We start from the raw sequence: 17969 nt of genomic DNA, 5'->3' as shown, positions 1-17969 counted from the left end.
GATGGCTTGAGCCTTAGACCTAAGGGAATTTTATTGGGTGGATTTTCTCCCCCATCCTCCCTCAAATGTTGGCAAAGGCAAAAACTGCACATGTTGTGCTTTTTTATAAATAAATGATACTTTTATGGTATATTAGGTAACTTTAGTCATGCCAAACACACTGACATTCCACTGATTCTATAGGAAAATAGGTTTACCCAGATCAGTTTAGATCTTTAGTCCATCAAGTCCCACAGCCTGCCTTAGGCAGTTATCAATACCCAAAACTTCAGAGAAAGATAAATAAAAACATAATGAATTCCCCTGTCATAGAAAGTTGTACATGGAAAAAAAATACAGTACTTCTTATTTACCCTTATGACAATCATACCCTGTAGTATGAGATTTTGTTTCCATTATTGTCACATGCAAAACTATACATGTTATTGATGATAAAATTGTTTAGTCCTTCAAAAAAAATCTAGTTACAGGATTTATCCTTTTATACAGAAGAACAGCCCGGTGTTCCAACGCCAAAGAAGGAAAAGAGTATACATAACTATAAGAACAAATTGTTACCCCTTTGATCCAAGCAGCCAGCCAAAACTTCAGGATTTTCTAGGCTGTTCCAGTTAGGAGGAGAAATTGGGGAGCATTAAATATTTCTTTGATGCAATTCTGTTTACTTAAAAAGAACGTACAAAGTCCAGTTTTTCTGAATACAGCAGGAATCAAACAGCAGGAGATATTCCTTTTTAAGTGTTACAAGTCTGCCTTTCCAGCCAACACTCTGTATCCAGTGTTCTCTTAACTTTTTCTCACAGGGCCACATAGAATCATAGGTTAGAAACTGTGCTTCCAGGCTGCGTCTGTTTGGCTCTCTCTCTCTTTGCTTCAGTCTCTCTGTCCCTACATGTCTCCCCACTTGCGTGGTCTCTGTCCCACACAAAGACAGTGCCACTTGGAGCTCTCCACCCACAAAGTCCCAGTTACTGAGAGGGTTTGCATACCTCCTTTGTCATAGGTGGGGCTGTATAGCTGCCCTCTCACAGGTATCTTAAATGAGAGGTAGAGGTTACAACAGTTCAGATGAGGTTTAGCCTAACCCACTTAACAATATTAAGAATACAATTTAATATAAACACACCTTGGATAGAGAAATGATACATTTTATAAAGCTACATATATAGTCATAGAAATGAAATTAAAACTATGCTCTTTTTTTAACTGATTTCTGATTAGCTGATTAGCTCTTTTTTTAACAATTTCTTCAGCAAAGGTTAGGAAAACTATCTAATGCTCTGTCATTGTATCCTGCTCTGGCACTCACTTACGTGATCCTGGGTATATCACTTTACCTCTCTCTATTTCTTCTCCCACCCTTTGTCTGTCTTGTGTATTTAAGCTCTAAAGCTCTTTGGAACAGGGATTGTTTCTTACAATCTATTTGTACAATACCTAGTACAAAGAGGACCTAATATCGGTTGGAGTCTCTACAAGCTACAACAATAATAAATAATAATCATAAACAATAATAATAAAGTAAATCTATTATGCATTCACCTTCCTGCTGTGGTAGTGACCGAAGGGATTACGTATGACCAGTGATAGGTAAAGCTCAACAGATTTGAAGTTCAGTTGTTTATCCAAAGCTTATCTGAAATCTTGAAATCTCATGATAAATGGGTCTTGAGTAATATTCTGGCATTTCTTTTTGCAGTACAGAACCCAGAAGCACAAGGAAATGCAAAGAAAGAAATATGCATGAACCAATTTAAAATCTCAGAAATATTTCTTCAGAGCATCCTGGATAAAATTCTACTCACTTGTAGAAGGTGTATAAGTACTTTGTTTTTTTTACCTAGTAGAACTGAGAGAGCCCTATAGATGCAAGGAGGGATGGTTGAACAATGGGTTTTATCTACAAACTTTCACACCTTTTTTGACCAAACGCTGAATCAGGATTACAAAATTTCTGTGCCTGGGCTGGTAAATTTTTATAAACATTTTGCAAGCCTGACTTAGAGTTTTGTAACAAAATATGTGCAATTTTCAAGAAGATCTTAATTTAACCAACTCTTCACCCATCTGATCTAGTATCAAAAACAACCCCACTACAAATCTGTGTTTAGAGCCTCAATGTCCATCTGAGTGAGTTTGCTGACTGATTTCATTATTTATTTACTAGCTTCTATAATGCCTATTACTTTGAGTTCTAGGCATTTTCAAAAGCACCTTAGTGACTTAGAGGCCTAAATCCCATTTCCAGTAAGATGTCAAGGGAGATTTTCAAAAGCTCAAATGGGAGTTAGGTTCCCAACTCCCACTGACTTTAAGGGTATGTCTACATTGCAACTGGGAGAGTGCTTCCAACCTCAGGTGGACAGACACACGCAAGCTCTGCTCAACCTAGCACACTAAAAACAGCAGCATAGTTGGGAGTAGCATGGGTGGCAGCTCGGGCTAGCTGCCTGAGTACCAAATTGCTTGGAATCCCTCAGGCAGGTAACCCCAATCACTGCACATGCTACCCTTAGTGGCATTGCCATTTTTAGCAGAGCTAGCAAGCGTTTGTCTACCTGTGCTTCCCAGCTGTAGTGTAGATGTACCTTAAGCGGAGGTTGGATGCTTGCCTGCACTTTTCAAAATCTCCCCATCAGTCATTTAGGAGCCTGAGTTTCACTGACATTCAATGGGACTTAGACTCTGAAGTACTTAGGACACTTCAGAAAATGGAACTTGAGCTCCTATGTCATTTACGTATGCTTGAAAATTCTACTCTGCAAGTTTGGCCGAAACTTGCAAACACTTATACATGTGCATAACTATGCTTTGAAGCCAATGGGATTACTCGTATTAGCAAGTTATGCACCCGATTATGTGACTGTAGGATTAAGTTTATCAAGACTAAAATAAAAAAATCAGAAAAATACCACAAAGTCTAATTTTCAGTGATGTTTGAATGTTGAATTCAGGTTACTAATTACAGACCTAAATCCTATAAATGCTTCAACAGAATGGAACTGAACTGGTTAGAAAGCACTAGCGCTGGTATTAAGTGTTTGCAAGATTGAGCTATAAGGAATGTGGTTCATGAATGAAAGGTCATTGAGTTTATCATGAAGGAATCTATCAAAGCTGAACTGTATCATTGTTGGACCAATTACCTTTGTAACTTTTTATATCCTTTCTTATCACAGCAGGGGCACATTAGCTCTCAATGCTGGCTCTTTTGGAAAAAAATCCGATTGTACACTGAATTCACTGACCTTTGAGGCTCAGAAAAGACTTTTCAACATGATTTGCGCTGATCACTTTCCACAATTTATGGGCCTTTTCTGGCTGCCTCTACTGCATACTGTCCACAGTGTATGTGTAACAGGCACTTTTGCACTCCACAAATTGACCTAGGTTGACCTCAAAAAGAGACAATGTTTTGAGAGAAAAAGGTAATTATTAGGCTCTTTGTCCACAGTGACTGTCAATTTGCATAACATTATCTATAATGCTTTGCAATTTTTTTTGGAGGTCATCTCATCTTATTAAGTCTGTCACAGGGCTGATATTGTATCAAGTTTAGACAACACATCTGCACCACCTAGGTCCCTACCAATGGTGATAAATGTGTTTGTTCCTGGCAGACCAACTGTGCAGATTCTTATTATGTATTCATATATTTACATTTATTTTAAAAAAATTATTGATGGGGAAGAGGGCCCAAGGATCCAAGATCTGGCTTGCATTTGTCCTTTACTCAGAGCCCCACCCAGTGATAAGAGTAAGCAAGCATTATTAGGTGGATAATCCAGAAGGCTCATGCACCTCATTTTGGGATTCCATTCTATTAGTAGGTATATTATTTATTTACATAACCCTATTGGTGCAAATGAAACACTGCAAGGACAGTAAGAAATTACATGCCTGTCCTGGGGAGTTTACAATCCTAAATTTAGACCAAAGTTATAACAGATGTTCATAGTAGACATAGAGGGGACGGGGAAGATTGTGGAGGAAAAGAAAACTCAGTTCAATGGTTTCTGTTCTTAGTGATAAGTGAAAAGCTTGTTGCTTCATGGATTTTACATGATTTAGTTACTTTTATAATGTATGAATGAATGAGTTCTGTTACAATGCAGTACAGTTGATAGGCCTGGTGGAAGCCTATGTTTTAAGGTGAGATTGCCATGTAGAGAGTGCGCTTTTAAGCTGGACAAGATCAGAGAAGGTGTTCCAAGCACAACGGCAGCACAGAAGAAGGCATAAAGGTAGGAATGGGAGAAGAAAATTATAAGATGGGTGTCATGAGCAAAAAAATCCTGCAAGAAGTCTCTATTTCCTTGTGTGCTCTTCTTTACATGAGAACCAACATGCACAATTCTCATCCTACAATATGTCTGAAAGCTGAAATTATCCAACATATTTCAAAGGCAATGTCAGTCCTGAGAGAAATTCAGAATGATGGCTGTTCACCACTGACTACAGAAAAAGAAATCCTTAAACTAGGTCCCGGCCTGAACTGTTGGCTTTCACTCCACACAGCTAGCTTTTAACCGCTTGACCAAGCTAACTGTTAGGATATAGATATTCAGGCCTGTCTGTAAAGGCCTATACTCTAATTTAGGTGTATTCTTATCACTTACCTAGTTATAGAGGTATAAAAGAAAGAATCAAAATCACTGTCTACAGGCGTAAGGGCCTTCTCTTACTATGACAGTCTGAGGCCCTGTTCTTAGGCTAAGGCCTCTGGCTAAGCAGCAGAGGCAGCCATAAACTGGGAAGCGAACGGTCACATCCTTACATTCCAAACTAGTCACATTGAAATAAGGTGCTATTGGGCTGTTAGGAATACAATCCTGTCCTGATAATGCCTGTCACCTCCAGAGAAAGGGAAGTGCCTAAAAATGTAAAAGGAAACTTAGTTTGATAGCATCCTGTCTGGCAAGAACTCACTTATCAATAGCTGGGATGTGAAACCCTCATTTCTGTGTTGTTCTATCACTGTAGTCCCCATTTCCCCATTGTTTGTCTGTATAATCTCTGTCTGGTTCTGTGATTGTTTCTGTTGGCTGTATAATTAATTTTGCTGGGTGTAAACTAATTAAGGTGGTGGGATATAACTGGTTAAATAATCATGTTACAATGTGTTAGGATTGGTAAGTGAAATTTCAGGAAAATGATTGGTTAAGGTATAGGTAAGCAGAACTCAAGTTTTACTATATAGTCTGCAGTCAGTCAGGAAGTAACGGGGGTGGAGAATGGGAACAGGGACACAGGTAAGGCTCTGTGGTGTCAGAGCTGGGAAGTGGGACACTAAGGAAGGAAACTGGAATCATGCTTGCTGGAAGTTCACCCCAATAAACACTGAATTGTTTGCACCTTTGGACTTCGGGTATTGTTGCTGTCTGTTCATGCGAGAAGGACCAGGGAAGTAAGCGGGTGAAGGAATAAGCCCCCTAACACCAACTTGTGGTAAAGATGCTAGATTGTGGTAAAGACCAACTTATTTTTGGTGTGTGCAGATACACAAAGTTTCAGTGACTTATACCAATGGTGAATTTGGTCCAATATCCATATAGGATTTTGGAACTTTATTAGCTAATATAACTCAGTTCTATAAAAAGTTCAGGGCAACTGAAAAAGATAGAAACCCTCCCTCTGACAGAAGTGGCAGTTGTTGCTAATATTTTATTACAACCATTAAGAAGTTGTTGAGTTTAAGAAGGATAGGCACCAATTTTAGATTTCGTTTCAATGGGATGGGGGCACCTAAAGAGCTTGGGCTTGCTTGAAAATTCCAGCCTAAAATTTTCCAAATTTAACTTTCACAACCAGAGACTGGCTGAGGCTGATGCCCATTACTGTAACCAGGCAAAGAGAACAATATTATTTGGAAGCATACGCTAGCCCCCCTAAACAGCTGATTGGTAGTATTAGCACTGGATAACTTCCAACTGAGAGCGATAAGTTTTATTAAACCTCTAACATCACAGAGGAACAAGTACAAGTAAAATATGGTTAAATTAAGAACTTCCTTGATTCTTCACCCAATTTTGAACTACACTTCCTCTGAATCTTTTATAAACATTCAAAATCATTTCACTAACATTCCTCTCCCTTTTTTTTATTTATTTTTATTTCCTGGGTCTCACTACATGAAAACAAGCACTACCAGAAATCTCATAAAACAGCCCAATCCTATAAGATTTTCCAAAGTTAATTTTTGAAGATTGAAGAGATTTGGACTATAATTCAGTAAATATGAGTGCTAATCTAAAGAAGCTTTCCTCAGAGTGCTTATCCCAATATCAGTTTTTAAGAGCTTATCAGAACCAAACTGCCATATTTTTTCATGCTCTTCACTCACTAATTTCAAAAATTAGCATCTTTCTGTCCCTAAATGTCAGTAAAACCTATGTACATTCTCGTGTCACAATCGGGGACAGTTGTGTTGACTATGCGTGTGTTTGCTCTTCGTCTACCCTGCACATTCAATGTTCCGTGATTTGAATAAGAAGCACTCCCATACTTAAATCTCTGCAAGTTTGGGGCCTAATTTTCTGATTAATTTCCCACAGAGATTGTCTTTCTCTGAATTACGTAGCCTGTTAAAGACTAAGAACACTGTTGGCATATATTTGCGTAAGATGTTCCCTTTCTACCAATAGACTGTACTCCAATCAAGTCCAAATCTCTGCTGACCTGACTTAATATAGCTCAACTGTTCAGCTGATGCATTTGGGGTCAGGATACTCCCTCTTTTCAAGTCTGTGAAAAAAAACTAAGATCAGCACTAACTTTAGTTATGTCAGCAATAACTTTATCAACCTTATTGCAGATTGCAGATAACATATTTTAAGTGGAACATCTCTTTTTAGTGTATCCAAAAGAGAGAGTATGTAATTCAGTTTTGTATTTAATATTTATACACTTTTTAACTTTATATTTTGATTTATTTTCCATAAGCATAGAGGCAAGGAGACAGGGTTTGATTCATTCTGGTTTAAGAAATATTCCAATGTATGAAGCTCCTCTATATTAGACTGTATAATACCAAAATACAAAATTTAAATCCAAATGATCAAATAATTGCAATGATCTATCGTCAATGGAAATGGCTGTTACCAACGTATATTAAATAGTTATCTTCTTTAACACATTATTTTGTGTTTTATAAAAGTGCTGTATGGGTCTACCATAAAACCATAAAGGCATGAAATTCAATGCACCACATGTTCAGTACTTATGAATGAATCACACTATGTAATTTTCTTCAACAGAGTACTTAGGAACCAATGTTCATCTATAAATATTGAATACCTCACAGCCAACAAGTACTTGAACAATAACACTAATATTTGAGGTGTTTATTTCATCTCGAGTCGATAGCACAACTGAAACAGAAGAAAAAGCCGAATACTGCTTACTAGAACAACCTTGCAAACATTTATTCACCCATGACAGGTTGTATATTAACAGGAAATAAAATATCAGTGTTCTCTAGAATTATAATCAGGGCAAAAGGTGGGTGGACTATAGACTCAAGGGGTGGATTTTTATTTTGATAGGATTTATAGTGTAATAATCAGGTGTCCTAGTGTTAACACAAGGAAACCTGGTCTGGTCAATTAGTATGGGAATAAGTAAGTCAGAGAGAACTACAGGGGTCTGTCTGTGTCAAGTAGTCTCAGTAAAGAAATTGCCTTTGCATTTATTAAAACCTACTCTTGCCTTCTCTCTACCACGAAAGAATCTATGGAGTATTCCAATTAGAATAATGGAGTTGAACGCTTAGTTTATATTAAGTTTTATTAACAGTGACGGTAGGGAAGTTTGTTGTGTTTAAAGCTTACTATGAGGTTAATTCCATTTATAATTTGGCACTGGCCAATTCACTATGTATTTATTGCAATAATTTCTTTACAAATGACCAGGCATAAATGTGATGAGCTCATTTTTCAAGTATATAAAAAGATAGTTATTGTACAAGTCCTATAACTACTTTTCAGTTGTATATTTTTCTCATTCGCTCAGATTCATCCAGACACTAGTTGATTTTTCAGCAAAGCATCCATCAAATTTGTGTGTGTAAAGGAAACTATACCTCTAAATATCAAACATGGAGTTGAAAAATCAAATTTCCCTGAAGCCATTGGAGAACAATAACCCTCTAAAGTTTGTACAATAATTTTACTCATATTCTCTTTCTAAACAAAGAGTAATCAAACCAAATTTCATGCAAATGTAGAGAAAATTAATTCTTTAAGGTATGAACAACCAAGTGTTATTTTATCCAATTATAAACCTCTGTAAACAACAGAAATGTCTAATGACCTTTGCTATAGCAATACAAACAAAAAAATCATAACTGAAAATACGACTCACATCTGTAAACAAAATTCAGATTGGTCACTGTAGAAGGTACGCCTGATTCTACTCTTGCTTATATGAGTTTTATATTGGTAGTGTAATTCAACTATCTTCAATGGATTTACCCTTATGTTACATAGCTAGAAATGAGAGCACAATCAATGCCAGGTTTTGAAACATACAATCATTTTTGAAAGGGAATAAAATTCTACCCAATCATTAGCTCTTATTATTGTCTATGCAAACTAGCAAGAAGCCAAATGACTGTGCCTCTTTATGCAACTTGGTTAAATGTGATACCTTCTCTGAGAGAATATAACAAAAACACACCAAAGTCTTAATCTGCATATCAGGACTAAAATAAGCGACTATATGTAGCTTTTGTTAGGTAATATGATACACAGATATGGATATAGTATTAATCAATATAGGGCAGAGTGTCAGTGCATTTAACAAGACAATTTAGCTCTTTGCAAGGGCCTGTCATTTATTAACATCTGTAAAAGGCCCAGGTTGCTTAGCCTCCCGGCATTTGTCCAACAATATGTCCTTAATCAAACTGCAACAAGTAGAGAATGGGCCAAAATCAGTTTCTTGAATCCAGAACTCATGGTACCTGACCTGTCCTTACAATGGGCTGCAACAAACTTCAAATCCTAACAACTTCATCTACAGTATAAACTTATATTAAGCCAAGGGCATTATGAGGATAAATACACTAAGAGAGGAGCTCTTATACTGTGGTATTGGTGGCATGTAAGTATGGTCAAGATAGATTGGCTAGAGATAAAGCAGACCTACTGACCAATGTAACAATATTCCTGATGAGCTGGCATGCCATATGTTACAACAGAACTCAACCCAATGCTCTGTGGTCCTTCACATAAGACTTTCATCATATACAAAGTGTTGTAATATACCAGCAACTCCTTTTTATTAATTAGACACATTACATAATCTGTATCTGCAGCCTGAATCAATCATTTTTCATTGATACAGGCAACTACATATATTCCTACTTGTACCTCACAGAGAAGTTATTTTCTGAAGTAGTGCTGGGAAGTACAGATCACAGACAAATCTTCTTAATTAATGGCATATGACCTTCCTCACAGCACTTTGAAAATTGACCACATCAAATGTTTCTACATCTAAAATACTACGTGGAAATTATAGTGCTTCTTGTAAATCCTTCAATATTTCTCTTATGGTTATGATTCCAAATGACTAGCCAACACAAAATATATATTCTAAAAAGCAGAAAAACATTAATGTGCCTAAACAGACAGCTGCACAAAGACAAAGCTCATGACACTCAGGAAAATAATTTAAAATATCTTGTAATTGATTGCTTTATTTATTTATACATATTACAGTCAATTAGACTATACATGTATTATACTACATATTATCTAACATTATTATCATCATCATCATCATCAAACAAATGAGTCATTGTATTTAATCCTGGCTCACATGCTCCTCGTCTTCCCTGACTTCAAAGCCTATCTTACTAACATTGACCAAATGATCTCTCATCAGAGCCCAACACTGTCGCAGCAAGATATGAAAATTTAACACCTCAAGGAGTGACAACATAGGCAGAGAGTTTCACTTCAGAATCTGTACAACCAGTTTGCTCATTAAGAGGTGAAGTGACAGAGCAGAAGAATGGAACATTTTCCTCTTTGATTAAAATTTGATTTTTCTTAGGAGGTCACATTCAACCTTCAGTTCACCATAAGCAGACTTTGGTCTAGCATTGTGAAGAAAAGGCTGATGCAACTCCTCTTCTAAATAAAGGACAGGAAGCCAAGATGACTTAACAGTAGTAAGGGAATATAATGATACTAACTAGACAATACATTCTAAATGAAAATCCCAACAAGGGAAAAATACAAATGCTTATCATCCATTAAATAAACCAGACATAATTAAGTGAGCACTATAGTTGTGTCTTTGCAAGTAAAAGAATAGCAGTATTGTAATTCCAAAATGGAACAACCCTTTGAAATGTCTTACATGATGCAGGAATTGGCATTCACCTGTTGCTCAATGAAATTCATCCTTCAGGCTACTAATTCCCCAACAGGACAGGAGAAATTTTGCTGTGGCAAGATTGTACATGGGGTTTCAAGGCATTGTGCAGGAAATTACTTTCAAGATCTCTGTTGATTTTAATGGGAGTTGTTCAGTTAAAGGCCTGAGCCCCATTATGACAATGAAGTCAGACAAGGTCTCTATTTGGTTTGACCACAAGTAGTCACAGTAAGAGGACATTTGTCTTAGCTGGACTGCACTGCTCACACATGTTAGCTCTGAAGGCTACATGAAAACAGCATATGTTAAAAGTTATTGACCAACATGCTAAATTTGTGTTTGATATACATCCTCAATCTTATTGCTAGTTTATTCCAATATTACCACTGAACACTAAGCTTCACTTCTGTCATCACTGTTCATCAACATTCAGCTTATCCCTGCCTCAGAAAATGAATGTGTGCATTTGTTCTAGGATCACCCACATTCCCGCAATTAGCATTTACTTGTTAAACTATCTTTATTGCATGTCTTTTTCACCTTGGGAGATGACTTTTGCAGATGTTTTAGGAGACTATGTTCAGTGAGTTCCTTACGCTGTCTAGAACAAGGAGGCACATCAAGTAGAATAATGTAAAATCAGGAAATCATGAATAACTTTTTGAGTGATTCGATTGAGTAAAGAACCAAACAATCTATTTTCTTATTAAAAATCATATTTTTCACTGGTATTATTCAAAGATTACTGGAACAATTTTCCTCAAAATAAATTTATATATTTGCTTGGTCATCTCTGTGTGAAGATAAATCATGGAAAACTTCAAAACCAACGGAAAATATTTTCCAGAAAATTATGAGCTGCTGAACAAAGGATTTTATAATGAAACTCCATGTGGACAGTAAACCTTAAACCTTGCCAGTATTACCCAAGATAAAATAGATACTGTTACCACAGTCTTTGCAATATCGTCAGTGCTGCAAATATTACAGTTGTCTACGTGCATATGGTGATATAGGCTCCAGTCCTGCACAAGCTCTGCCGAAGTGCAAGGAATCTGGACATTAGTTATCTATGGCATTTGGCAATTTTTGAAAGGCCACCTGTTCAGCCTTAATAATGGCAGAGTGTTCATCACAGTGAATGTGACAAGCATCTTTGCAATTACCTGAATTTCTTAACTTTTGAAGATTAGCTATGTCTTTACTGCAAAACAGGTGTTTTTTTTTACATTGGGGCTGCAATCTCAGTGTAAAATCCTAGTGAAGACAAGTGACAGGTAGTTTTTGTCTTGATGTAGCACGTTGAAATTAACCCCATACCTCCCACCTGGGGTTGAACTTGACTACCTTGAGGTAAAAACAACAATCCCCTGTCTCCACTAGGATTTTACATCTAGATATCTCAAGACATAAAAACTCCTGTATTTTGCAGGGGTACGTAGCCATTGACTTGTAAAAGGAGTGGACTGTAATTTAAGTAGTCAGTCTGTCCTGAATTTACTTATGTCTGAAAGTACACTGTATAATTGAATCATCATAATGGGAAAGAGAGCAGCCTGTCTTTGAATATGGGGTTTGAACTGGATCATAATTGGACAAGGAGCAAAAGCACAAAAGGTCAGATCACTTCCTCTGCATCTTATAATAGTCATAGCACCACATAAATGTGACGATTAGAATAGCTTTTTATGACCCTGCAGAAGAGCAGAGAACTATTTAAAAATAAAATTGGCTAGGTCATCAGGTTAAAATAAACACTTCCTCAACTTCAATTTCAAAGCCTCCATGGAAACATGTAAAACATGTCTTGCTTTCAAGTTATATGTGTTGCTTTTCAAGAGCTATAAAAATATTTGAACATATAAATTCACAGAAAACTTAAAAGAGATAATCTTCAAGAGAGGATATGGAAATCATTTTAGGGAGAGATCTCAATTTTCTACTCTGTTACACTGACGGTGATACAAGGGAATGAAGCATAGCTTTTTATGATCTTGACAATGCTATATCTTTTTAAAGAAAACATGAAGTAGCCTGAGAAATGACAGACTCAGATATTGATCAGCTTAGTGAAGAGCTTCTTCCAAAAAGTAGAAAAAAATGTGAAAGATTTATTAGCACTGTTTCCACTGACCATTTTTCTGCTGTAGGACAAAGAGAGATTCCTCAGAACTCACCGTACATGTGTTTAGGTAGAATAACCAGTCATCTCATAAATAAAACAGAAACTCGTATCCACACAAGCCACAACTTTGTACAGTTATTCACTTCTTTTAAACTTGCCATTGAACAATGGCCCCAAGGTGAAACCATAGCAGTTCTGAGAGGTAAGCAAGGACCAACTGCCTGATTTGGGTAACATACAAAATTAACGCTAACTTGATCCTGAACTTTGTCTTCTTTGAGATTTGGAAAAGCCTATTTAACTTTGCAAATATTGTGAAAAATCTGATGAGCAATTATATGTCACTGAACAGCATGGTGGCAAATTCACACAGGTTGAATCTGCTGCTGTTCCCCTAGCTCCTAACTGTAGGGTGACCACTCAGCCCAGAGGGAAAGATTTTGTGACAGTGGGTAAGGGACTGGGAAACCTGGATGGACAGGTATGAGGGCAGCTATCCCTGGGGGCTCCACAGATCACCAAGCGTTCTTGGGTCTCTCTGAGTTTAAAGAGTAACAGGGTTCATAAATACAATTTAAATAAGAACATGCACAAATAAACAAATTGCATCATATCTGACTCTGTATAGTTTCCTTTTAGTAAGTCTTGATCAATTTTGCGCACTTGCAACAGGTCAACTGTTGCTGTAGATAAGTTGATGCTGATGTAATTTGTTTATTTATATGATGCATAAGTTCCTATCTATATTCTGTACGTAAGTCCTGTTGCTCCATAGAAATACATACAATTCTGCATCCCCTCTGCATTTTCTGATTCTATCTGTGACTTGAAGCCCCAAATTATTGTGAGAAATTCTGGCTTGAGATATTTCTGGCCAAGTGGTAACGAAGTAGTAAGAAAGCAAGTTGTTCCTGTGAAAATTCCAGCACAACATTGCAGACTCAAATGGTTGGATAAACTTTGGATAAGCTTCTGAACTTTTGGCTTATGCAAACCAAAACATTTAAAGCTACAATAGATTAGAACATTCAAACCTACATGAGGCACACACTATATTTTATAGCCTTAGTTTTCATGTCAAGATTTTCGTATCTTTTAAAATCTGGAAAAATATAATAGGAAAAAGGTTTGCAGCTTTAACTTCAGTGTTTAATCACTCACAAACATTATTTGTTGGTGTGTAATACTCTGCCGTGAATATTATCCATAGTTATACCTCAAAATAGAGGTTCCTTGCATTCCTCCATTATGCCCAACAAGCTTCCTATGAGCCATCAGCATCAATTTCAGGAACTCCGCAACCACCCCACATCACGTCAGGGTCTCTGCGTGCTCCCCTTCTCCCTTCCCTCCACCTTAGTCCACCAGGCCAAGGACTCAGTGTGCCTCTCCATTCCACCCTCTGCCATGTTCCAGAGACTCTGTACATCCCTTTCACCCCGACATCTCCCTCCCTCCACACAATTGTCCTCTCGTTCTCATTCCATGTCAGAGACACTGCGTGCGCTCCCTATTCTCCCCTCCTTTCAGGTTTTCTATGTGCCCTCTTCTTTCCCTTTCCCCCAACTCACGGTCTCTGCATTCCAAGGCAAGACTAGTTGCTACAATAGTCCTCCTCAGCCTACACAGTATAGAATGCTAAAACTACCTTGGTACTCTTTGGATGGGGATTTCTGCCTGACATGTTAGATTGTAACCAAAACCATCAGGATTGATCATGTCAATAATCTATGTAGCAGAGAGACAAACATCCATGGATTAAAGCATCCCACAATTAATCCATATGACACAATAGACCGTAACAGCTGTGAAAGAAAGAATAACAGAGACTTGGTGGGATAACTCACATGACTGGAGTACTGTCATGGATGGTTATAAACTGTTCAGGAAGGACAGGCAGGGCAGAAAAGGTGGGGGAGTAGCACTGTATGTAAGGGAGCAGTATGACTGCTCAGAGCTCCGGTACGAAACTGCAGAAAAACCTGAGTGTCTCTGGATTAAGTTTAAAAGTGTGAGCAACAAGAGTGATGTAGTGGTGGGAATCTGCTATAGACCACCGGACCAGGGGGATGAGGTGGATGAGGCTTTCTTCTGGCAGCTCGCACGCCCTGGTTCTCATGGGTGACTTTAATTTTCCTGATATCTGCTGGGAGAGCAATACAGCGGTGCATAGTCAATCCAGGAAGCTTTTGGAAAGCGTAGGGGACAATTTCCTGGTGCAAGTGCTAGAGGAGATAACTGGGCGGGGGGGAGCTTTTCTTGACCTGTTGCTCACAAACCGGGAAGAGTTAGTAGGGGAAGCAAAAGTGGATGGGAATCTGGGAGGCAGTGACCATGAGTTGGTTGAGTTCAGGATCCTGACACAGGGAAGAAAGGTAAGCAGCAGGATACGGACCCTGGACTTCAGGAAAGCAGACTTCGACTCCCTCAGGGAACGGATGGGTAGGATCCCCTGGAGGACTAACATGAAGGGGAAAGGAGTCCAGGAGAGCTGGCTGTATTTCAAGGAATCCCTGTTGAGGTTACAGGGACAAACCATCCTGATGTGTCGAAAGAATAGTAAATATGGCAGGTGACCAGCTTGGCTTAACGGTGAAATCCTAGCGGATCTTAAACATAAAAAAGAAGCTTACAAGAAGTGGAAGGTTGGACATATGACCAGGGAAGAGTATAAAAATATTGCTCGGGCATGTAGGAATGAATGGACATATGACCAGGGAAGAGTATAAAAATATTGCTCGGGCATGTAGGAATAAAATCAGGAGGGCCAAATCGCACCTGGAGCTGCAGCTAGTAAGAGATGTTAAGAGTAACAAGAAGAGTTTCTTCAGGTATGTTGGCAACAAGAAGAAAGCCAAGGAAAGTGTGGGCCCCTTACTGAATGAGGGAGGCAACCTAGTGACAGAGGATGTGGAAAAAGCTAATGTACTCAATGCTTTTTCTGCCTCTGTCTTCACTAACAAGGTCAGCTCCCAGACTGCTGCACTGGACATCACAACATGGGGAATAGATGGCCAGCCCTCTGTGGAGAAAGAGGTGGTTAGGGACTATTTAGAAAAACTGGACGTGCACAAGTCCATGGGGCTGGATGAGTTGCATCCAAGAGTGCTAAAGGAACTGGCGGCTGTGATTGTAGAGCCATTGGCCATTATCTTTGAAAACTTGTGGCGAACGGGGGAAGTCCCGGATGACTGGAAAAAGGCTAATGTAGTGCCGATCTTTAAAAAAGGGAAGAAGGAGGATCCTGGGAACTACAGGCCAGTCAGTCTCACTTCAGTCCCCGGAAAAATCATGGAGCAGGTCCTCAAAGAATCAATCCTGAATCACTTACACGAGAGGAAAGTGATCAGGAACAGTCAGCATGGATTCACCAAGGGAAGGTCATGCCTGACTAATCTAATCGCCTTCTACGATGAGATTACTGGTTCTGTGGATGAAGGGAAAGCAGTGGATGTATTGTTTCTTGACTTTAGCAAAGCTTTTGACACAGTCTCCCACAGTATTCTTGTCAGCAAGTTAAAGAAGTATGGGCTGGATGAATGCACTATAAGGTGGTAGAAAGTTGGCTAGATTGTGGGGCTCAATGGGTAGTGATCAATGGCTCCATGTCTAGCTGGCAGCCGGTGTCAAGTGGAGTGCCCCAGGGGTCGGTCCTGGGGCCGGTTTTGTTCAATATCTTCATAAATGATCTGGAGGATGGTGTGGGGGTCGGTCCTGGGGCCGGTTTTGTTCAATATCTTCATAAATGATCTGGAGGATGGTGTGGATTGCACTCTCAGCAAATTTGCGGATGATACTATACTGGGAGGAGTGGTAGATACGCTGGAGGGCAGGGATAGGATACAGAGGGACCTAGACAAATTGGAGGATTGGGCCAAAAGAAATCTGATGAGGTTCAATAAGGATAAGTGCAGGGTCCTGCACTTAGGACGGAAGAACCCAATGCACAGCTACAGACTAGGGACCGAATGGCTAGGCAGCAGTTCTGCGGAAAAGGACCTAGGGGTGACAGTGGACGAGAAGCTGGATATGAGTCAGCAGTGTGCCCTTGTTGCCAAGAAGGCCAATGGCATTTTGGGATGTATAAGTAGGGGCATAGCCAGCAGATTGAGGGACATGATCGTCCCCCTCTATTCGACATTGGTGAGGCCTCATCTGGAGTACTGTGTCCAGTTTTGGGCCCCACACTACAAGAAGGATGTGGATAAATTGGAGAGAGTCCAGCGAAGGGCAACAAAAATGATTAGGGGTCTGGAACACATGACTTATGAGGAGAGGCTGAGGGAACTGGGATTGTTTAGTCTGCAGAAGAGAAGAATGAGGGGGGATTTGATAGCTGCTTTCAACTACCTGAGAGGTGGTTCCAGAGAGGATGGTTCTAGACTATTCTCAGTGGTAGAAGAGGACAGGACAAGGAGTAATGGTCTCAAGTTGCAGTGGCGGGGGGTTTAGGTTGGATATTAGGAAAAACTTTTTCACTAGGAGGATGGTGAAACACTGGAATGCGTTGCCTAGGGAGGTGGTGGAATCTCCTTCCTTAGAAGTTTTTAAGGTCAGGCTTGACAAAGCCCTGGCTGGGATGATTTAATTGGGGATTGGTCCTGCTTTTGAGCAGGGGGTTGGACTAGATGACCTCCTGAGGTCCATTCCAACCCTGATATTCTATGATTCTATTGTGTCAATATTAAGCATTTTGTCACAGTCTGTCAGTGAGCACTTTCAAAGCTTTAAGATTGTCACAATAAAAATTTGCTGTCTCCTTCAGAACACACAAAAAAGGGTCCTAGTCACCTTCAGCATGCAAGAGATTACATGTAGAATTCCTATTCGTGCAAATGGGGATGATTCCTGGGAATTACACACATGTCTATGTTAGTGGTGTAGCCCCTTCTGAAAGCATGATAACAATTTACATTACAACATAGTTTGTTGAAGAGAAGTGGGGACATGTCTACAACAGTTGTTTGCTTTTTCTCCCCAATGAAAAAACAAGAGTCATTTTTAATTTTCTTGTACCAAAATACCTAAAGGGTACTACTACTAACCCACATGACTGCCTATCTCTTGCAAAGCTTCATTCAAGAAACAAAATGTTCTTTTAATTAGGTTAAAAAGCATCTGAAACCCCTAAATGCTCTCTCTCAGAGTATAGGAAGGAACCTACAGTCCTCCCTGTCCCTATTGGCCAAAAATAGTAGCTCCAAGCTGATTTAGAATGGCTACTGTAGAGTGAGTGAGTATTTTCATAGCCTGAGTTTTTGACATTCTGAACAGAAGGCAGGACAGATGGAGTCACCCCACATCAATGAAACAATACCCTTGAAAACAACGCAAGGAACTTTACTGGTGTCAGGATTATGGAGCGTTCTGGTTGACTGTATTCATGGTAGGCAGTTATGAGTCTTTAAGTAGTCTCAGTGAAGGTAGAAATTGGAAGCTGGGCTGTATGAAATATGAT

General features: G+C 39.0%; 1 protein-coding gene across 1 annotated transcript in view; it reads right to left on the bottom strand.

Annotated features, from left to right (window-relative positions):
* Nucleotides 1–17969, bottom strand: part of GRID2 (glutamate ionotropic receptor delta type subunit 2) — a 1023637-nt gene that overhangs the window by 584166 nt on the left and 421502 nt on the right. The gene's annotated exons all lie outside the window — the stretch shown is intronic.

The sequence above is a fragment of the Lepidochelys kempii genome, chromosome 4, assembly GCF_965140265.1.
Source record: "Lepidochelys kempii isolate rLepKem1 chromosome 4, rLepKem1.hap2, whole genome shotgun sequence".
NCBI lineage: Eukaryota > Metazoa > Chordata > Testudines > Cheloniidae > Lepidochelys > Lepidochelys kempii.
This window is presented reverse-complemented; position numbering and strand designations above follow the sequence as displayed.